The sequence below is a fragment of the Triturus cristatus genome, chromosome 10 (assembly GCF_964204655.1).
Source record: "Triturus cristatus chromosome 10, aTriCri1.1, whole genome shotgun sequence".
Taxonomy (NCBI): Eukaryota; Metazoa; Chordata; class Amphibia; order Caudata; family Salamandridae; genus Triturus; species Triturus cristatus.
The window spans coordinates 1,197,912,786-1,197,936,203 of record NC_140593.1 but is presented as its reverse complement, the minus strand read 5'-3'; positions in this window follow the sequence as shown (position 1 = coordinate 1,197,936,203).

Here is a 23,418-nt window from a genome sequence, read left to right as displayed (position 1 = left end):
GTATCCTTTGTCCAGTTTCGCACCAGAGCATTAGCAAATGGCTCCTGCAACCGGTTTGAGCTGGACTATGCACAGGGACACCAAATGTGTCCCCAGTGCAGACATCAAAGCACTCTCAGAGTGCACCCACCCAGCCCCAATACACTAAAGCCTGTCTGTGACAGGAAACCTTTTGTCAGGCCTTCCTCTGCTCGAGTTCCATCCAGCAGTAGGAGGGTAGACTCGTGTCTGTGGTTGGCAGCATCCATTTTGTGATGCGCAGGTCGAGAAAGCTTGTACCGGGTGTACCGGTGTGTCGCATATGTCTCTTTAGGAGGGTGGAAGGATACCTTTCCTGCCAGTTACTGATGGGGAGGTATGATTCCAAGGTCTTTGACACCAAACACAACATGTTTCTCTGCAGCCGTTTTAAAGTTACCGCAAGGTTATAATGCACTTAAATATATATGGTTTAGCTGCATCACAAACAACCCCAGAATATAGGTTCTGAAGGCTGCAGAGGTGCACTGCTCATGCAGGTGCACCCTCTGACATAAAACCCAGCACCCTGCCTTCAGGATTGATAAGGCCTGCCATACAGGTGACTGATAGGTTTATATGTGCAGTGATATAGAATAGATATAGTGAACCTATATCTAAGTAAGGGGTGCATGCACCACCTTACACAGGCTTCTGTAGCAGACCTGTGGTGTCATTTTGAATGGTCTCTCACTGGTGGCACAAGACATGCTGCAGCCCCTGGGAGGCCTCTGGGGTACGTAGGCCCTGGGTACATAGTATACCATGTACAAGGGACTTATAAGGGTACCCCAGAATCCAATCTGGAGTGTACCTAAAGTAAATGCAATCAATTTAGAGGAGAAAGCAGCTAGACTGGGGTCTTGAATAGCAGGATCACAGTGAGACTAAGTCAAAAACAGTGTCACATCAGCAACAAGCATTTGCAATGCAATAGGTCTCGCATTTTCCAGAGTTTGAGCTATTGGCATTGTAAATGACAATGCCTTTTATTTATGTGTTGTTTTGAAATGAATAAAAGGCACAGTCATTTACAATGGCAATAGCTTGAACTCTCTCAAATGCGAGGTATTTTGCATTTCAAATGCATTCTGTGCAAGTGCCAGCCCTCTGAGTGAGTACGGCAAGCCACTGTTAACAGTTAGGAAGATTTATCAGCAGCATGGATGGCGCTCATGAAGGTTGTTTGGGTTACTGCATTTCTCACCAGCTGTCTTAGTGAAAAGAGTGTGTAATGTGCTTAACAGGCCACTGCCTCAGTGCACGGAATGTCAAAAATATTGCCGGAACCTTCAGAAGGCTAGAATATCATAAGCACCGACTGCGTTTTACTATGATTGTGCAGAGAAACGGAGAAAGGCTTTGCAGAGGGGGATTGAATGAGGCTTTGCACAGGTTACTGAGGGGATGTCGGTATAACATTTGAAGATCACTGCTATACACTGATGAGGAAGATCTACCCGAAATAAGAGTATTTCTGTTACAAAGATATGCTGGTGTGTGATCGTATTTAAGACTACTATTACAAATAGCTTTAAGTTTGGAGAATGAAGATTATCACTTTACAAATTTTAACATTTGAAAGGACAATCACTCAACTTTTGCGCTTCTTTGCATTTTAATTGTAGGAAGAACTAGAAGCTGGGAATCAGAAACACTTGAACATTAAAAGGTTTCGCATTCCCGTATATTCAAAAACTGATCAAGTTCTAGTTTGAGCTAGATACCATGATAGTACAGCGACTGCCACACCGTAATGCTGCGGCTGTTCTTTCACGGGAGGTAAGGAAGAGCACTCGAGATAAAAGAGGGGTATAGAAAACCTTCAGCATTAAAAACGAAACTATGTTTAGTCAAATAATTCGAGAGGCAGCAAGCTAAGTGATCGCGATTGCGATCAAACATCAAAGCGGCCTTGTGGGTTATGTTATGTTATGTTATGTTAGTTACATTTTAATGCGCACAGCTGCTCCAGCGAAGGAGCGTCCTGGCGCAGGGAAAGGTAAACACAACACAACACTAGGTCCGATAACAAAAGCAAACAATAAAAGCTGGAAACAATTAAAACAAGAAGGTCTTCAGGGCTCTGCGGAAAGACATTAGGTCATTCGAAAGGCGGATTTCCAAGGGGAGTGCATTCCAGAGGGTTGCGGCTTTCACGCGGAAGGAGCGACCCCCCATCCGACTAAGTCTGAAACGGGGGACGACCACCAAGGACTGTCCAAGGGATCGTAGTGAGCGGGTAGGAACATAGGGAGAGATCAATGAATTGAGTATTCCGGGTGCCAACTCTCTCAGAATTTTAAAAACCAGGCAGAGAGCCTTAAATTGGATACGCTTGCATATCGGGAGCCAATGCAAGGACCGCAAGGTGTTAGAGGTAGGGTGAGAAAGTGAAAGTAATCACGGTAAAACGCGGCGCGCGCGCGCCCGCGCACATGCACTGTAGCTCTAGGCTGGCCTGGTAGCACTTTTTGGAGCCCTCTCAATAAGTCTCGCCAGACCAGCGCATGCGCTGGGTCAGGCGAGACCTAAAAAGTGGGGGTAACTATAGTAGCAGATCCTACTCTCCTACAGAAGTTACCTGGTGAGAAGTGCACTTGTCTGTGGACAAATTGTGGCTCTTGATATGATGAGGGCAGTCCAGCCATGTGAGCGCACCATCGCCTCAATAATAAAGCTGGTCTGTGACTTTAAATAATCAGAGTCATTACGGAGCATTGGGGCATGTCATTTGCAACAAAGGGAGCAATGGACTGTCAGCCTATTAGTGGCTTTATATAAATATAGTTATTTTTAAATGGAATTGGAAATGTCACTGGAGTAGTGATTGAAGCACACAGAACAACTAGTTCCATCATGGACAGAGATGTATCAGGAGGCCCACCTCGGGGTCATTAAAAAATATATAAATAAGGACCAGTAGTCCTAGAATGGTTATTTCTGCTGCTGTTTTGCCTTTGAACAAGGGCTATGTTGAGCCTGAAACACGTTAGGAGCGAGGAAATATGATGATGGAACATTGCCGACTTTGTTTGCTGCTGAAATTAAAGGAAGTTACCTCTTGAGGAGTGCGCTTGTCTGTGGACAAATTGTGGCTCTTGATATGATGACGGGTGTCTAGCCGTGTGAGTGCACCACTGCCTGTCGGGGAGAGGATGTATCCTTGAGGCTAGAGTGGTCGACCTCGAAGCTAGGGAACCGGGTTCGAGTCTTGGCAACGACGCTCAACATCCTGTGATTCTGGGTTAATCAGTTAATTTCCCCATGCCTAACAAAAATCAATGCGTCCTTCTGTAACAAAAATGTACTCCTCACTGGCGTAACGAAAGTTGAGGGGGCCCCCCTTCAAGGTACATAAAGGGGCACTCACTCCATATTTACTATGGAGCTCTCAGGACTGAGTACGGTGCTGAGGGGGCCCCCGCACCCCGGGGGCTGCGGGGGCCGCGGGGGCCTGTGTTACGCCCCTGGTACTCATGTAAAGCGTTCTGATACCCGATGTATCGGGTCTAGTTCGTGCTGAATAAAAAACTCTAAAAACTGTACTACTAGTTCCTTCATGCACAGAGATTTATCAGGAGGCCCACCTGAGGGTCATTAAAGAATATATATAAATAACAGACTAGTAGTCCTGGTATGGTTATTTTTGCTGCTGTTTTGCCTGTGAACAAGGGCTACCTTGAGCCCGAAACTCGTAATGTACAAGGAAATATGATGATGGAACATTGCCGACTTTGTTTGCCCCTGAAATTAACGGAGGTTACCTGGTGAGGAGTGCGCTTGTCTGTGGACAAATTGTGGCTCTTGATATGATGACGCCAGTCCAGCCGTGTGCGCGCACCACTGCCTGAATGAGACAGCAGGTCTGTGACTTTGAAAAGTCGAAGTCATTACGGAGCATCGGGCATGTCATTTGCAACAGAGGGAGCAATGGACTGTCACCCTATTAGTGGCTTTATCTAAATATCATTATTTTTAAATAGCATTGCAATTCCCACTATGGTAGTAATTGAAGGACACAAAACTACTTGTTCCTTCATGCACAGAGATTTATCAGGAGGCCCACCTGAGGGTTATTAAAGAATATATAAATAACGGACTAGTAGTCCTGGAATGGTTATTTTTGCTGCCGTTTTGCCTGTGAACAAGGCTATGTTGAGCCCGAAACGCGTTGGGTACAAGGAAATATAATGATGGAACATTGCCGACTTTGTTTGCTGCTGAAATTAACGGAGGTTACCTAGCGAGGAGTGCGCTTGTCTGTGGACAAATTGTGGCTCTTGATATGATGACGGCAGTGAAGCCGTGTGAGCGCACCACCGCCTGAATGAGACAGCAGGTCTGTGACTTACAAAAATCACAGTCATTACGGAGCATCGGGCATGTCATTTGCAACAAAGGGAGCAATGGACTGTCATTCTATTAGTGGCTTTATATAAATATCGTTATTTTTAAATGGCATTGCAAATCCCACAGGGGTAGTGATTGAAGGACATTCTACTAGTAGTTCCATCATGCACAGAGATTTATCAGGAGGCCCACCTGAGGGTCACTAAAAATATATATAAATATTGGACAAGTAGTCCTGGAATGGTTATTTCTGCTGCCGTTTTGCCTGTGAACAAGGCTATGTTGAGCCCGAAACGCATTAGGTACAAGGAAAAACGATGATGATAGAACATTGCCGACTTTTTTTGCAGCTGAAATTAGGGGAAGTTACCTGGTGAGGAGTGCGCATGTCTGTGGACAAATTGTGGCTCTTGATATGATGACGCCAGTCCAGCCGTGTGAGCGCACCACTGCCTGAATGAGACAGCAGGTCTGTGACTTTGAAAAGTCGAAGTCATTACGGAGCATTGGGTCATGTCATTGAAAAAGTCTGGGACCAGCCAAAACAAAATTAATAAACAATTTTCTGCCACCAGGAGTGCCCACTTCTGGTCTTTAGTAGGGGCTGTGAAGGAATAGATATATATATATTCGGGCAAACTTTGTTGTGGATTTGTAGCGGCCATGCCTGGGCCGCGTCAAGAGCCCCACTGTGCAAGCAGCCCTGTAGTTGGGCCGACGAGCAGGACAGCTTTAGGACAGGAGCCGGTTATGGAGGTGGAAAGTTGCAGTGTGGGTCAGGACTGTTGCCACGCAACCCACTGGGGATCAATTGTGGAGTTACTAAGTGGCGGCACAACAACTCACTTGAGCAAAAAAGGCACTACAGCTACCATCAGGCCAGAGTGTTGGCCACGCCACAAAGGCGGAGACTGGGATATATTTCAGGTGCCGTAAGAACTGCCATTGCCTACCTGCAGTCCAGAAGCCATAAGCCCATGACTAAGTGCTGGGAGCACGAAACGCGTCGGGCCGGATTTCATACTTCCTGCTTGGTTTGCATGTTCCTGATCCGTGCTGCAACCTTCATAAAATTTTGTGCAACAGACCTACCTGTGGTGGCCTCTCCATTTTCGGGCAAACTTTGTTGTGGATTTGTAGCGCCCATGCCTGGGCCACGGCAAGATCCTCGCTGTGCAAACAGCCCTAATGTTGCGCCGACGAGCGTGACAGCTTTAGGACAGGAGCCGGTTATGGAGGTGGAAAGATGCAGTGTGGGTCAGGACTAGGGTGACCAACTGAAATGGGTGCAAATTCAGGACAGTGAGTGTAAAAATTCAGGACAAGGGGTCAAAATTCAGGACAAAAATTCAGGACAGGAGGTCAAAATTCAGGACAAAAGGTACGTTTTATAGACACATCAGAGAAGGTTGCGCAATAGTATATAAGTAAGTAAATAGGCAACTACTAAAGTACAAGTGAAAATAAGTTTACATTAGGTTGAGACAATTGTGCACTTTATGGTTTGTCAGTGTGCGCGCAGCTTTAAGCAAATGTGCAGGTCTTTTTGTGGTAACAAAACCGCCCCCACCCCACCCCACCTTTCCAGCTCCAAGAGAAAACGCCTGATGCCCGGTCCGGCCAGTCCGGCTTTGATACCACCCTCCAATGGCGCCCCTCATCTTCACATAGACCCTCTCTCATGTGTATTTAATTTCTTCTATAGTGCTAATCATCCCAAGTCTGTGGGGCAGAGTGTTGGAGTGCGTTGCAACACACACATATTATACAGAGACAATCACTCATATAAATGTTAAAGTCAATGTATAGGAAATGTTGCTTAAGATAATGAGGCTTACAATGTGTAATCATACTTTCATCCATCATTCAGTCTTTCACCATTCATTCTGTCCTTCCATCTGTGTGCCACTCCATGTCCATATTCAACCATTTACAAACCTATCCATCCATCCATCATTTCACTCAGCCATCCCTCCATCCACCCTTTTACTCATCCACCCATTATCCATCCATCCACCCTTTCACCCTATCCATCCGTACACTCATCCATCCACTCTTCCACCCATCCATCCATTCACTCATTCATCCAGCCATTTACCTATCCAGCCATCCTTTCACTTACTCATTCATCCATCCAGTCACTCATCTTTCCACCCATTCACCCGTTCAGCCATCCATTTACCCATTCCCCTTTCACTTTCAATTCCCCTTTCACTTAGCCATCCATCCATCCTTCCATCCACCCACCCACCCATCTAGTCATCCACTCATGAATCCATCCATTGAACCTATCATTCATCCATCCTTTCACTCATCCATTCATACTTTCTCTCATCCATCCACCCTTTCACTCCTTCACTCATCTATCCATCCTTTTGTCCATCTACCTGCCCTTTCACTCACTCATCCAGCCTTAAATCCACCCTTTCACTCATCCGTCCATCCATTCACCTTTTCACTTATCAATTCAGCAATCCACCCTTTCACTTATCAATTCATCAATCCATCCATCATTTCACTCATCCATCTACTCATTCTCTTGCCCGTCATCCACCCTTTCACTCATCCATCAATCCATCATTTCACTCATCTATCCAGCCATCCATCCACCCATCCCTTACTTACTCACTCACCTTTTCACATTAATTATGAGACCCATCAAGAACTCCACCCTCGCTGTAGTTCCTAAAGCAAGGGGTGGGTGGGGCAGGGTTCACTATGCCCCTGCACTTAGGCAATCTGAAAAAGTGGAAGGCATGAGTCATGCATGATGCACAGTGCCTGGACATGGGGCGACTGTGACAATGTGTTGTTTCCAGAGCTTTAAGTGGGATGTAAAAACTAGGGGGGTCTCTCCAAAAGGGTGTTTAATGTAATAAAATGCGTGGCTTAAAACACATAAGCTAAAAATCTGTGCTTAATATAATGTGCCGCCCGACTGGTATTTTTGTTGCTTGTGTCATTACATCCAGATATATAATACAACAAGTAACGTTACATTTGGAACAAGTAACGTTACAACTACAACAAGCCAGAACTATTGGCTTTGTCAATGGTTGTTGCATAAAATAAAAAAGCAGCAACCATGGCTGCTATACTATAACTATAATCCTTTCCTTTGAGCTTCTTTCACCGCCTTCCTTTGGTTAACTGGATTCTCACCTAGCAGCAGCATGGGCGTTTTTGCACTTCCATGAGACAGAATGCCCTGCCCTGGAGCAAGGCTGGAGGAGGCCACCGCATGCTGTGCCAGCCCAGACTGACCCATTGTCATTCTGTATGTGGCAATCAGCCCCACACAGAATGACAATGGGCGGGTGGGGCTGCTCTTGTAATCTGAGGAGTGGGAAGCGGGCCCCATCAGTGAGCTGAGGCCTCTTGCAGGGGAACAGATCAGTTCTCTGTAATGCCTAAAATTACGGACAAAAGGCGTCCGTAAAAAGGATCCTCACGGACAACGGACGTGAGGCCCAATTTACGGACTGTCCGTGAAATTTACGGACGGTTGGTCACCCTAGTCAGGACTGTTGCCACGCAACCCACTGGGGATCAATTGTGGAGTTACTAAGCGGTGGCCCGGCAACTCACTTGAGCAAGAAAGGCACTACAGCTACCATCGGGCCAGAGTGTTGGCCACGCCCACATGGGCGGAGCCTGTGATATATTTCGGGTGCCGTAAGAACTGCCGTTGCCTACCTGCAGTCCAGAAGCCATAAGCCCATGACTAAGTGCTGGGAGCATGAAACGCATCGGGCTTGACTTCATACTTCCTGCTTGGTTTGCATGTTCCTGATCCGTGCTGCAACCTTCATAAAATTTTGTACAACAGACCTACCTGTGGTTGCCTCGCCTCTTTCGGGCAAGCTTTGTTGTGGATATATATATATATATATATATATATATATATATATATATATTCACTGAAAAAAACATAGGTTTTACAGACGTTATAGTTAGGAATTAGCATTTAAAAAACCTTAGAAATTTTTCTGAAAAAACCATAGGTTTCAGGGACGTTATAGTTAGTTGGACATTTGACTCCAATAAAACCATAGAATTTCACCTGTTATAGTTAGTTGAGCTAACTATAACTTGCGCACCCGCAATGCACTGGTGATGACGTCACATATTACATCACTCATTACATGGTCAGTGACATCACTCATGACATCATTGATGTTATTAATATTGAAAATATATATTAATATATATATTTTCACTGAAAAAACATAGGTTTCAGGGACGTTATAGTTAGAAATGAGCATTTAAAAAACCTTAGAAATTCACTGAAAACAAACAGGCAAGAGAAGTGCAGAAAGAAGGAAAAGAGTTGCTGAAAGAAGCAACAGAGGTGTTGAAAGAAGCAAGAAAAGTGCAGAAAGAGGCAAGTGAGATGCAAAAACAGGCAGGAAAGGTACAGAAAGAGGGAATACGAGTGCAGACAGATAACAGTAGTGCAGAAAGAAGCAAATGAGGTGCAGAAAGTGGCAACAGACGTGCAGAAAGAGGGAAGAGAGGTGCAGAAATACAAGAGATTTGCAGAATGAGGTCAAGAGAAGTGCAGAAAAAGAAAGAAACGTGCATAAAGAAGCAACAGAAATACAGAAAGAGGCAAGAGAGGGGCAGAGGGAAGCAAGAGTGGCTTGCACACCATTAGTACTAATGTAACACCCACATTTAGCAATAAGTAACAGGTGACCATTCTAGGTTTGCAAAGGGCCTTCCACCACGCTGTAACACTTGTCGCTGTATTTTTGTTGAAATCTGCAGATTAGGGTGCAGATGACGAATTATGTGGCTAATGCAGAAAATGTATAATTGTGCGAAAGTCGGTGCAGCCAAACAGTCACATAATTCCAGTTGCCCTGCTCATACCTCTGACTAGGTCCACAAGTGCTCCTTAGTGATTCCATTTTTTTGGTCTCACAGAGTTCATAGTTGAGCTTCTATGGAAACGAGGAAGACTAAACCTGAGGTTACCACTCCACAACACAGACTACCATACCACATAATTACTCTCCATAACACATAATCCCACTCTACACTAAATACCACATACTTTCTATCCACATAATTTCACTGCACAACATATCACATAATTCTATGTCAGGACCGGAGGCTTCGGATTATGCTATCTCTCTTCGCTGTATTACTTATCAGAAACAGACAGCAGCCAGAGAGATTCGTAAGTATCAGCGTAAAAACCATAAAAAAACTACAACTCCCTACAACCAGGGAGATGATACAGTAAGGCCCACATGCATCAAAGCAAAAGCCAGTCGCAAACGGGCAGATTCTCAGAATCTGCCCCTTTGCGACTGGGATTTTTGCATTTGGGATGCATCATCCCAAATGCAAAAATCGCAATTTAAGGAATCTCTAAATTGCGATTCCTTAAATTGCTATTGCATTTAAGGAATCCCAAATTGAGATTCCTTAAATGCAATGCATGAAAGTTTAAAAATTAGCGATTTCGCTAATAGGGAGAGCAAATTACCATGAAGTTGAACTTCATGGTAATTTGCAAAAACTTTGAAAAATGCACTTAAGTGCATTTTTCAAAGTTCCATTTTACACACACACATGCCCTTGGGGCATGTGTGTGTGCAAGATGTATTCATATGCAGATTTCAGGGGTGCAACAGGGTGTCTTTTTGACGCCCTGGCACCCTTGAAATAGCATGAGCAATTTGCGATTCTCTAATTGAGATTAGCAAATTGAGAAAGTCTTCCCATTCATTCCTATGGGCCTCTAGGCCCATAGGAATCAATGGGGAGGTATTCCTTAATTGCGACTCGCAATTTGCGAGTAGCAATTAAGGAATGTTTAGAAATCGCTATTTTGTAAGCGATTTCTACATGCATAGCCTTTTGCTATTCCTTATTAGCGAATTCTTATTTTTCGCTATTAAGGAATCGCAAATGGCGTTGTTGATGCATGTGCCAGTAAATTAGTCCATTAACTATTTCTGCGACACCATCCAAAGTCCTCTGTCAGCTCTCTCTCCTCCTCTTTCTTCGCTGCTGCGCAGCCAGTTAAGTGCTCGTGGTCATTTTCTAATCTCGAGTAATTGTTTGCTTATTTCTTGTTGATAATTAAGTGTTCGGATTCACGATTGTGGGCATTATATGGTATTTCCATTGTTGTTTTGTCCTTGCAGAGCCCCTACTGGCCGCGGGAGCGTTCTCGCTCCTTACGCGGCCGGCTCCCCTGCTGCTGCGGCTTCCTTCTACGCCGCTAGGGGCGCTCGACCGCCTTGTTGCTCTCGCGTCGCGTCTCCTCAGAAGAGGAGCGCGCCGCGAGACCAATGGTCAGAGAGCCATCCCCTGCTGCCTCACCTCTGACGTCCACATCGCGGACTGTATTTTCTCACGGCATTATTATTTCAAACGCCCCGGTGGGGGTCTGTATTGTGGTCTAAACCGCGTTAAACGCGCTTGGGTATTCAGCGCTGTAGGCACCAGTCGAACACCACGCATCTCGCGGATGGTGTCCCATTACCTTCTGGGCATATCACTCCAAATTTAATTTGGGCTAAAACACTGTATTACAACGCGTTAGGGAGGCAGCCACCGGGTCAGGTTATTCCTGATGGTTTATCCGCGTTGAGGGTCTGGTGCAGCCCTATTGTAACCCTCTGGGCTACCCTATCTTTTGCCGCCTTCGGTCTGCTCATAATCCTATTGACCTGCTGGTTGTGTGACAGTTCCTGGTGTTCTTAGGTACTTACCTTGTCGGAAATGGCCAGTCAGTCTGAATACTATGAGGAGGAAGTGCAGGAATACTTACCTTATAGCGATGATTTCTTTGACGCAGTTGATGATTCGATCTACCGGGTAGTTAATGAAGTAGTGGGTCCAATGGAGCAACGTCTCTCGGATAGGATAGTGCAGGAATGCAACCGATTGGCGGCGGCACATGGCAGTGCGGCGCCGGCCCCTGGGCAGATTCCCGACGGGGCCCCTCCCCCCCAAAAAGCAGCGTCCTGATGATGTGGATGCGGACGCCTTTGCGCGCCTTAAGACGGCGTTTTCGGCGAAGACGGTCCCAAGTGCTCCCCTTCTCCCAGCGAGTGACCAACTTCAGGATACTCCAGACCCCCCATCCCCGGCGACAGATAATGATACCCAAGGGGATACTGATGACGAGGCGGGTTCTTCCCGTCCTTGGCGCCCGGCTCCGGCGACCACTTCGGCGGCGCCAGAGGAGGATGCTGATATGCTGAACCCAGATGAGATAATGCACCCCCGGTCTTCAGCTTTGGTCCCAGGGGATAAAGTTGTTAGGTTCCTTGCCAACCGTTTGCGTAGACCTCTGGAGAAAGAGGCACGGAGTTGTTTGAGAGCGGAATGCCCGCGTCCCTGCTTGCCAGACAAAATCGCGCTTACGCCGGAATTGGACTCCAAAATGGCTACGTTCCCAGCAAAATTTGTAAAGGATCCCCGTAAGGGTATTGATAGATCTTGGCGGTCCTGTCAGGACAAGCTCCTTGACGCCGTCGGTCCAATGGCAAAAATCCTGGACATGGCGGAGGAGGCTAAGGTAACAGGCTCAACTATTTCACCTGAGGTCTTATCTAATTGGGCCCAACGAGCCATCATTTTTATGGGAAACGCAAATTGTGCTCTTTCAACGGAGCGTCGCCGCTCCTTGTTGATAAAATTGGACCCCAAACTTGGGGATTTAGCTTCTTCTAAGGCCGGAGCTGTTGCTCAGGGGGGCCTTTTTGGAGAACCGTTTGTTAAAGAACTGGGGAAGTTTGTCTCTACCGTTACCTCCTTGGACAAGGCCCAGTCGGGTATTAAGAGAGTGTTTACTCAGCGGGTTTTCCGCGGGGCCGGTCGAGGCAGGGGCCGCTCGTCCGGCCGCGTATTCCAGCAAAACCCCCCAAGGGGACAAGGCTCTGGCCGTGGTCAGTATAATTCCACCGCAAACTACACCAACTTTTATCCAACGCGAGGACAGCGTTTCAGGGGCCGTGGAGGATACAAGTCCAATTCCGGAGGCGGAAGTTCAAACGGTAAGTGTCCTTCCCGCACGTCAGATGAGGATAGGGGGGCGACTGGCGTGCTTTAGACAGGCTTGGGCGGGGCTAACGTCTGATGCATGGGTCCTTCAGACGATTCGAGGCTTTCATGTGGAGTTTATGGGCAATCCTTGTCAGGTCACGCGGCCGTGTCCACTACAGTTCAGCCTTCAGGACGCATGGTTGATCGACGAAGAGGTCGCCGAATTGCTTCGTAAAGGCGCCATTTGTCGCACAACTTTGCATCCTCACGGTTTCCTCAGCAATATTTTCCTTGTGGACAGAGCCGACGGAGGTCGTCGTCCAGTAATCAACCTCAAGGAGTTCAACGCGTGGTCGGTGTATCGCCATTTCAAAATGGAGGGAATTCACCTCTTGTGAGATCTCCTGCGCCCTTCCAATTGGATGGCGCGTCTGGATTTAAAAGACGCCTACCTCGTGGTTCGTGCATCCGCCCCACCGACGATTCCTTCAGTTTCGTTGGGGGGGCCTGGTATACGAATTCACGGCCCTTCCGTTCGGGCTTTCCTCGGCACCGTGGTGTTTCACCAAAGTGCTTCATCCCGCGGTAGAGTTTCTCCGAGCGCGGGGTATACGCATGATCGTCTATGTGGACGACCTTCTTCTGATGGCTCAGTCTCCTCAACTCTTGGTGATGCAACTCCAGCAAACCATTTCTCTGCTCCAGAGCCTAGGGTTTGTTATCAACACGAAAAAATCGATACTTCACCCCTCTCAGTAAGTCACCTTCCTGGGGTTTGTGGTAGACTCCGTTCAAGCAACCCTGAGTCTTCCGTCTCGCAAGATGGCGAAAATTCGGCACAAACTACGCCGGACGGTGTCCAAGCTCACCATTTCCTTGCGTCAACTTGCCAGAATCATAGGCCTCCTATCGTCCTCGATCCAGGTGATTTTTCCGGGTCCCTTGCACTATCGGGCATTGCAGCATCAAAAGGCCTACCACCTCAGACGAGGTCACTCATACGATTACGTGGTGCCACTTTCGGCGGAAGCCAAAGAGGAAATTCTCTGGTGGCTTACTCATATTGACGCATGGAACGGTCGGGCGATTTTCGGATCCGTTCCAGACTTGGTCATCTTGTCCGACGCCAGCAAACTGGGATGTGTTAAATGGTAGCGGCAGTCGTAGTCGATAACCTTTCTAGTATTGCCCGGCGGTAATCGCCTCTTATACCATTCGATGCTAAACCAATAAAGAGGCAGGCGCCGGAGACTGGAAGGCAGGAAACAAAGTTTTATTCCGTCGGAGTGGAACACATCAGATCAGACAGCGAGGTATCGTCACGAGGTGCTCTAACTGCATCTCTGAGGCCTGGCCTCTTATACACAGGTTTATGACTTTATTGCAGGTTTATCATACATGGCACATTTTTGAGATCGCTTTGATACATGAAAGAACATCCTCAGAATCCCCACTTCAAGCTCGTTCCCACACATATCTACAGTGGAAGTCCCCACCCCACCCACAGTAGGAGATGGCTATCACACAGCTGGACATTCCGCCAATTCCTGGGGGGTGTGTGCGACCGGTCGGGTCTCAGGGGGTGGGGGGGCCTTGATCTACTGTAATCCCTTTGATGTGGGGTGTTTCCCTTACAGTAGGGGCAATAAACTGCATCCGCAGGGCTAGGTGATGGCCTGGGATCGGTTCGGACAATGGGGCGCAGAGGAAGGGGGTTATCAAAGAGATGCATGACCATGTATGGGATGTCGGTCAGGCGTGGGATGTGGTTCCATGGCAGGGTCGCGCAGAAGGAGAGGGTTTATGGCCCGTGTATGAGAGAGCGGGGGTGGTCGGCGCGCGGGGGAATGCTCGCAGCGCCAGGGGGACGCGCTGGCGATCGGCAATGAGCAGGAAGAGATCAGGGTGCCTAAAATGGCTGCTGTGCGCTTTCCTGTGAGTCGCGCTGGGGAGAGACAAGATGGCGCAGATAATGTTCAGTTCGCAAGCTAAATTTCCACAGTCCTCCCTTTTAACATATCTCGCCAGCTTGTTTAGTTCGGATCTATCCCCATAATACTACGAACTTCCACCTCATACAAAGCTTTCATTCGCTCCGCTTCAAAGTTCAAAGTCTTAGGGCAGATGCAGTTCATAAAAAGCGAACATAAAGGTGGCAGACACTGAATCCCCAAGCAACATCCACATAGTATCACAATTGGTATTAGGATAAATGAAAACAGCCTCCATCCCCAACTTCTAATAGTGTCCCAAAACCAACTTCCCAGTGACCATTCTTCTTGCTCCTGATGAACCTCTGCGGAAAGTCTGTGGAGGTGTTCAATTGCTTTGTAGACTGAGGGTGAGTTATCCGGTACGTAGGTACAACAGCTGGACCCAATGATGCGGCATGCTCCTCCACGATCAGCCAGAACCACATCTAGAACGAGGCGGTTCTGAAGAACCACCAGGCGGACGGCCTGAAGCTCGGCGGTGTTGTTGGCGAAGATGCCAGCTGTAATGTTCATTGCCGTTTCGACTGCCTGGGTTAAGTGGCGGATGGCACGGCTGTTTGCCATTGGACCCCAGAGTGGAACAAGACCTTTTACTGCGTCCATGAACTGTGCCCCGGTGGAGTCGGCTTGCGCAATGTCTTTGGCACGTTTCTGTCGGTGATGGTTTGCTGGAGCCACATATGTCGGAGGAAGGACAAAAGCGATGTAGCAGGTGCCTCCCCAACCTTTCGGAAGCCAGGTGTAGGCCTTAGTACCACAGATGAAGTACATATTCGGGGAGGCAACAAAGGAGGGTGGATCAACTGAGTCCAATGTTCGGGTGATGAGGCAGGAGCTGCGGCCCACCAGCTGCGCCCCCAGGCCTTCGAGGCACACAAGTCCAGTGATGTTGATGACGGATAGGGCCACTGTTAGGGTGGCGGCCGTTCGTTTCCGGAGGTAAGAGAAGGTGGGTCTGGCTGGGTTGTTAAACACCTGCATTTCAACTCGTTCTTTGGCAGGGATGTCCATGTGAAAGGAAGTGTTTGATCTCAGAGGACAGAAGGGGGCAGAAGTTTTTCCAGTTTTGTTCAGCCAGAACCCATGGTAGAAGTGTGACACAGTTTTGCCGGAAGTGGCATTGTCCTTGTAGCTTTCCTGCAGGAGGATTAGCCAGGCGAGGCAGGAACCATGGACCGAAAAAGGTGAAGGGATGAAAGGGATAGAGTGTCCGGTGGCATGTGGTAGCAATCCACAGATCCAGCAATTAGTGGCATTGGAGGCAAGATTGTGTTGGTGGAGCAACTGCACAAAAGAGTTATTCCAGAACTCCTTACGCCTTTCTCGGAGCTGGGGTGAAAGTGAGATCAGATGGTGTTCTTTCATGGTGGTAGGTGGAACGGTGGTCAGCAATATCTTATGGGCGGGTGCGCTCTCCTCCATGATCCAGAAGGTGACCATGAGGAGAAGGCAAAAGAGAAGGGTAATGAAAAGTGCAATAGTCTTTGAGCTGTGCATTTTGTCAGTCTTTGGGGTTTTGTAGTGGATCTTTGGGCGTCCGGTTGCTTCCATCATCTTCATGTCGGATGCTTCCATCACCTTCAAGGGACTCGGTAGCGGGCAGAACCACAGACTTTGTTTAGTTTCTCTCCTGGTGGCCTTTGAGGTGGCTAGGCAACCGCTCTTGAGATTTCAACTTAGTTTGTGGTCTGCTTAGCCGAAGTTCCCTCCTTTCGTCGTAGGTTATACCCTTCTTTGGATGGGACAGTGGGATCGGGATATTTCGTTAATTCAAGTGTCTCTGTATCCGGGCAGTGGCTCAGGGATGGTCGGTCTTTGTCCAGTAGTTCCTCTTGGGCGGTGATGTTGTCCGTGGTCGTCAGGGTCGATGATACCTTTTTGCAGTGGTGTGCATGCAGCCAATTGCGCTTCCCCTCCACTCGAAGAGCTGTTCGGGTGGTGATCAGGACTTGCAGAGGGCCCGTCCACCGGGGCTCCAGACTCTTGGTGCGCTGGAAGTTACGCACTAAGACAAAGTCACCCGGTTGGATGTCGTGCCCGGGGCCTCTGGAAACGTCGGGAATGGCTTGCAGCACCTGCTGATGGATAACAGACAACGTTTTAGTTAGGTTGTACAAATAGTCAGACATGAGGACGTCCAGGACGTCGTGGATGGATGTTGGTTTCGGTGCAGTCCAAAGGTTCATGGGCCGCCCGAAGACGACCTCGTAGGGGGTTAAGTGGTGTTTGGTGGGGGTGGAACGCATTGATAGCAATGCTAGCGGGAGAGCGTCTGGCCAGTTCAGTCCTGTGGTGGCAACTATTTTTGCTATCTTAAGCTTCAATGTGGCATTATGTCGCTCAACCAAGCCTGCAGATTGGGGATGGAAGACCGCATGGAACTTCTGTTTTACACCCAGCCCCTTTAAGATGAGTTGGATAACCTCGGCTACAAAGTGGGGGCCGTTGTCGCTCCACAAAATTCGACAAAGGCCGTACCGGGGGAAGAATTCTTTCAGTAGTACTTTTGCGGTAGTCATAGCGGTGTTGTCGCGGGTTGGGTAGGCTTCCACCCACTTGCTGAAGGCGCACACAACGACAAGTACGTACTTCAAACCTTGGCACCTTTCTAACTGGACGTAGTCCATTTGTAGGACTTCAAAGGGGTGATTGGGAACCCCAAACCCTCCCCGGGGTACAGCAGTTCCTTTCCCAGGGTTGTGTTGGAGGCAGACCAGGCATTGTTGAACCAGACGTTTGGCTGAGTCTGAGATTTTGTCGTTGTGCCAGACTTTGGAGATGAGTTCGATCATGGGAGCAGATCCTATGTGTGCGGGGGAGTGTGCCATGGTCAGCATGGGGATCAAGTATGAGTCAGGTAGCAACCATTTGTTCGAGTCTTTAGTTCGCCAGCAACCGTCATCGTCCTTCAATCCCACCCGTGCCCATTCAGTTAATTCGTGTGGTGAGCTGGCTAATTGGATGTCCCTAATCGTTTCCCTAGTATCCTTCCATTTCTCAGTTTGTGACCTGGTTACGTACATACGGGTCGTGGACCTACTCTCGGCTGTGGTTCGGGCAGTAATGTCAGCTAGTGCATTTCCCTGTCCTATAATGTCTGTCACTTTCTTGTGTGCCTGGCATTTGATCACAGCCAGCCGTGTGGGGAGGAGGACTGCTTCGGTCAGGGCAGAGACTAGATCTCCATGCAGGATGGGTGTGCCATGGGAAGTCAAGAATCCCCTCTCCTTCCAAAGGAGCCCAAAGTGGTGAACTACCCCGAAGGCGTATTGGCTGTCTGTGTAAATGTTTGCGGTTGTCCCTGCTGCCAGGATGCATGCTCGTGTGAGAGCAATCAGTTCAGCCGCCTGTGCGGATCGCTGTGCGATGCGGGCTGTCTCAACAACTGTTCAGGCTGTGGTGACTGCATAGGCAGCGGAAGTGGTGCCATCGGGGAGCTTGATGCATGAGCCATCCACCCATAGTTCTCCGTCAGGGTCCGGGAAGGCAGTATCTCGAAGGTCAACCCTACTCTTGGTCTGTTCGTCGGTGAGAGTCACGCAGTCATGTATGGGGGGCGCATTGGGGTCAGTGTCAGGGAGAGGTAGTAGAGTGGCTGGATTCAGAGTGGTGCATCGTTTCAATGTGATGTGGGGTGCAAGCAGAGTCAGTTCATAGCCAGTCAGTCGTGCGCTAGTCAGGTGTTGAGTCTTGGTCTGGTTCAGGAGGGTGTCAACCGCATGGGGTACCAATACAGTGAGGGGGTTCGAGAGCACGAACCCCTCACTTTGCCGGATAGAGACAGCAGCGGCAGCTACTGCTCGAAGGCAGGCGGGCAATGCTCTGGCTACAGGGTCAAGAGTGGCAGAGAAGTAGGCACAAGGGCGTTGTTTAGGACCTATGGACTGGGTTAGGACAGACAACGCGCATCCCTCCCTTTCGTGGGTGTAGAGGGAGAAAGGTTTAGTGTAGTCTGGGGTTCCTAGGACTGGGGCCGAGCAGAGGGCGTCTCGTAATTCTTTGAAGGAGGATTGGCATTCGGGTGTCCAGGGTAGGGGGAAGGGAACATCTTTAGCCAACAGGGAAAGCAGAGGATTTACAATAAGACTGAAGTTTGGCAACCACTGTCGACAAAAGGAGGTGAGGCCTACTAGAGACCGCACTTGCTTCTGAGTTTTGGGAACAGGGGTTTCTAGGATGGTCTGAATTCGGTCAGGGGTAAGTTTCCTCCCATCCTTGGATAGGAGGTGGCCTAGGTATGTCACTTGGGGTTGGCAGAACTGTAACTTCTTCCTGGAGACCTTGTGACTGTTCTCCGCGAGGAAGTGGAGGAGGTGAAGGGTGGCCGTGACAGCAAGTGGGGTGGTGTCGGCCGCCAAAAGAATGTCGTCGACGTACTGTATTAACACCACTCCATCGGGTAATTGGACTGTATCTAGTTGTCTCTTGAGGGCTTGGCTATAAATGCTGGGACTCTCAGTGTAGCCTTGGGGTGCCCTACAGAATCTGTACGACCGGGCTTTCAAAGTGAAGCCGAACAGGTAGCGGCTGTCTGGGTGGATGGGGATGGAGAAGAATGCGTTCTTGAGATCAATAACAGTAAAGGTGGTGGCAGTGGACGGAATTAGGTTGAGGATGGTGGTGATGTCTGAGACCACGGGGTACTGAGGTATGACTACTTTGTTAACTTCTCGTAAGTCAACAATGAAGCGGTATGCTTTCTCATCTCCCTCGCCTTGCTTCTTTACAATGGGTAGGATAGGGCTGTTGCAAACATTACTGACTACTTCTGCTACTACTCCTGCATTGACTAGGGACTGGATGATTTCCACAATGCCTTCTCACCTTCGGGCGATATTCGATACTGTGGAAGCTTTGGTAGCACTGCGTCCGGTCGGACGGTTATGTGTACTGGGTCGATCACCATGCGCCCTACATCTGAGTCGGTTTTAGCCCATAGATGTGAGGGTTACGTGTCGAGTAGGGACAGGTTGGCATCAGTTATAGAGAGCATACATCGTGTGTGACAAGGTCTGAACAGATCTGGGTTATCGTGCAGGATGACTCGAACTCCGTCTGGGGAACATCTGATGGTAGCTCGGAAGTGTTTTAGCAAATCGAGTCCCATAATAGCATCGGGGGTGTTGGAGGAGAGCAGAAAGGTCGTGTCAGTGGCGTTATCTTCTAAGTCAAAGGAGATTGGTGCTGATAAGGGGTTAGTGGAGGGCGTTCCATCGAAGCCTATTGAGGTTACGTGTGAGCCAGACAAGGGTGCCCTAGGAATCAGTCGTTTAGATAACGCACTACGTGTCGCCCCAGTATCTACCAGGAATGGAGACTTTGTGCCCAAGACCTTGGCAGTGACGTAAGGACCTTGCTGGTCAACACGGAGTTCGACTGGATCCCTCCCTTGCCCCTGGCGGTCCTATGCGAAGTCATGGGTGCTTTCGTAGTCGGACTGCTGACACTGGTTTTGTCGGAGGCGATCAAAGGTGTTTGGTCTGCCTGGCCTGTCGTTGATGGCGTCGTTCGTGTACCCTTGTCCCTGTCCTCTATTTCTGGGGTCATATGCTGTGTCTCTGGGGTCCCTATTTTTGTTCATTTCCAGAAGGACCGGGCACTGGGATTTCCAGTGTCTGAACCCTCTACAGAACGCACATTGGTTCCCATCTAAGTCTCTTCGTCCGTTGTAGGGTGCAGGTGTATGGTCTCTAGGGGGTAGCTTTCTAGAGGCGGTTGGTTGGTAATTCCCTTTTGGGGGTTCCCTTCCTATGGTCACCCCTTGCAACTGTGCTTTCATTACCCTCTCCTTCAGTTCCTTTTTCTTCCTCTCTGACGCCCTATCGTTCTCATTCTTTTGGTTTTCGTAGTATTGGGCCATCTGGAGGATTGCTGCGGGTTTGGAGGCTGCCCAACTACTCTCGCTGGTCTGTAGCTTCTGGGAGACTTCTTGTGACAGACCCTTCACATAATTCTGGACAAAGAGGTGATGTCCGGTTGCGGTGGTCATGTCCTGGCCACTATAATCGGAAAACACGGTCTCGAATCGAGAGAAGTATTCAGACACATCCTCCTGGGGTTTCTGGCGACAAGCCGTCACTATCGACCAGTCTACCTTTCTTTCTGGGATTAGAGTCTTCAACTTCTGTACAATCTTGTCTGGGAGCTCCAATATGGCTTTCGGGGGTTTCTGTCCCGGTTCTCGCTGTTTGTCTATGGTATCAATTTGTACCCAAGTATATCCGAACGGCTCAGCGTGGTCAACTTTCCGGATTTGCTTCCACACATCAGCCGGCAGACATAACCCGAAGAACAAGTCGATATCTGCTAAGGTCATTATTGTTGAACCTAAGGCTGTACCTAGTTCGGTGTAGAAGGCAGTCGGGTTCTTTCTTAAGTCGGGTAGGGTTTTTCTAAAGGTCAAAATGTCTTGTCGGTCCCATGGCTGGTAGACCCAATTATATACAACCCTTCCCTTCGCATCTTGGTGGTTGATGTCGTCATGTGTTCCCTGACCTCGTGGGGGGACCCAGTAGGGGGCGGCCTCTTTGATGGGCATCATGGTATCAGCCCTTCCTGCCTGGGGCTTAGTCGCTATGGGGGTTTCTGCTTTGGTTGTCTGTCTGTGCTCTTTAAGGTGCCGGTAGACCTCGAGTGTACGAGTGAAGAGGTCCGTCACATCGCCCTCTCCTTCTTCCCCAATGTCTACCTTCCATATATAGGGCCGCTAAGCCTTCGGGACCTTTATCGTGGTACCTATCCTCATATGTATTCAGGGCGTGATAACAAAGTCGTACGACAAAGTGTCGTCTGCGGTTGTCGGCATACGAGTTATACACGTCTGTTATATACTCCTCACTTTCCTTTCGCTCCACCAGTGTCCTTACTATCTTATCGATTCCTGCTCGTTCATCCTTTGTTAGTCGATTCATTCTGGTGGAATCTTTCTTTCTCATCTCAGGGTCGTCCAACGTTATTGCCAACGTTGTGTTCAGTACAAGAGGCTCGGCCGGCGCGGAGGCCGTGAGGACCGAGGCCCCTGTACTGCTTTCGCTTGTGTTTGGGGGTTGTGGGTGTTGCACTACCGGTTGGGAGGGTGCGTATGGAGGGGGCATGTAAATGATCGGGGGACCTAATAGCAATTCGTCATTCGTTCGTTGCTTAGAAGACAACTCAGGGTAGAGCATAGAGGGGGTCCTAACAGGGTACTGGCCTGATGTTTCAGGCTCCTGTCTTAGTTTAGCTTCCCTTCTCTCCTTTATTTCTTCTTCTAACTTTCTAGCGGCAAGGTGAGCTGCCTTTCGTAATTCCTTTTCTGCTTTTACTTCTTCCCTCTTTTTCCGTTGTGTTGCTTCTTTGCGCCACATGCCGATACTGTCAAGCATAGTAGGCGTCGTTTTATTACTACGCAGAGCTATTTCTAGCATTTCTATTTTATGGTCGTCGAAGGATCCCATCAGTGGCCACTGACTCTCGGGGTCCTTCTTTGTATATTTATGCCATAGCTTGCTATAAGCTACGGCGACTAGTCCATATTTAGTGAACATGTCCTTATTAGGGGTGCCCTCCAGTGGAGCCGGGTGGTCCACCTCTAATAAGCGGTCCGGGCAGAACCAACTACCAATCAGTGGGGAGAAGATAGGCATGACGGGTTACAACGGGAACAAAAGTCAGCACTACCTATCTTTTCACTGCTTGCAAAGACTAGATAGAATATCTCTATTCCTCGTTATTTGTAAGCAGAGAATACCTCCAAAGAACCAATATCGAACAACTAGTGTTCGGACAATCAATCAATCAATGGTGAGAAAGAGATAGGCACGACGGGTTACAATGGGGACAAAAGTCTGCGTTACCTACCCTTCACTATTTGCAAAGACTAGACAGAATATTTCTATTCTACATTATTTGCAAACAGAGAATATCTCAAAGAGCACTATCCTTCAAAACAATCAATATTCGGACAATCAATCAGTGGGGAGATAAAAATAGGCATGACGGGTTACAATGGGGACAAAAGTCTGCGTTACCTACCCTTCACTATCTGCAAAGGGAGAGAGAGAGAGAGTATTTCTACTCCTCCCCGTTTGTAGACAGCGAATATCTCAAAGAGAACAATCAATAAGCAATACTAGTATTTTCAATCAATCAATCAATCAATCGTTTCGCAATTTGTTGTGTTTCACGACCTTACCCGGACCGCGTGGACAGTTTCTCGTCTTCCGCCTCCAGCGCCCGATCGTCCTCTACTCTCTGTATTTGCCGCGGCACTCCTGATGGTTCCCAGTCAGGACCGTAGATCACTTGAGAGAGGTCTGCTCGGAACCAGTGAAGTTCGGATGATCGGCTGCCAGACGAGGGTCTATCGGGCAGGAGCTCTCCCGATCGTTGCAGTCGTTCACTCTGTCCTCGGGACCTCTCCCACTGGATCCACGTGTCGCTGATGGGCCCCACGCTTGGGACGCCAATTGTTAAATGGTAGCGGCAGTCGTAGTCGATAACCTTTCAAGTATTGCCCGGCGGTAATCGCCCCTTATATCATTCGATGCTAAACCAATAAAGAGGCAGGCGCCGGAGACTGGAAGGCAGGAAACAAAGTTTTATTCCGTCGGAGTGGAACACATCAGATCAGACAGCGAGGTATCGTCACGAGGTGCTCTAACTGCATCTCTGAGGCCTGGCCTCTTATACACAGGTTTATGACTTTATTGCAGGTTTATCATACATGGCACATTTTTGAGATCGCTTTGATACATGAAAGAACATCCTCAGAATCCCCACTTCAAGCTCGTTCCCACACATATCTACAGTGGAAGTCCCCACCCCACCCACAGTAGGAGATGGCTATCACACAGCTGGACATTCCGCCAATTCCCGGGGGGTGTGTGCGACCGGTCGGGTCTCAGGGGGTGGGGGGGCCTTGATCTACTGTAATCCCTTTGATGTGGGGTGTTTCCCTTACAGTAGGGGCAATAAACTGCATCCGCAGGGCTAGGTGATGGCCTGGGATCGGTTCGGACAATGGGGCGCAGAGGAAGGGGGTTATCAAAGAGATGCATGACCA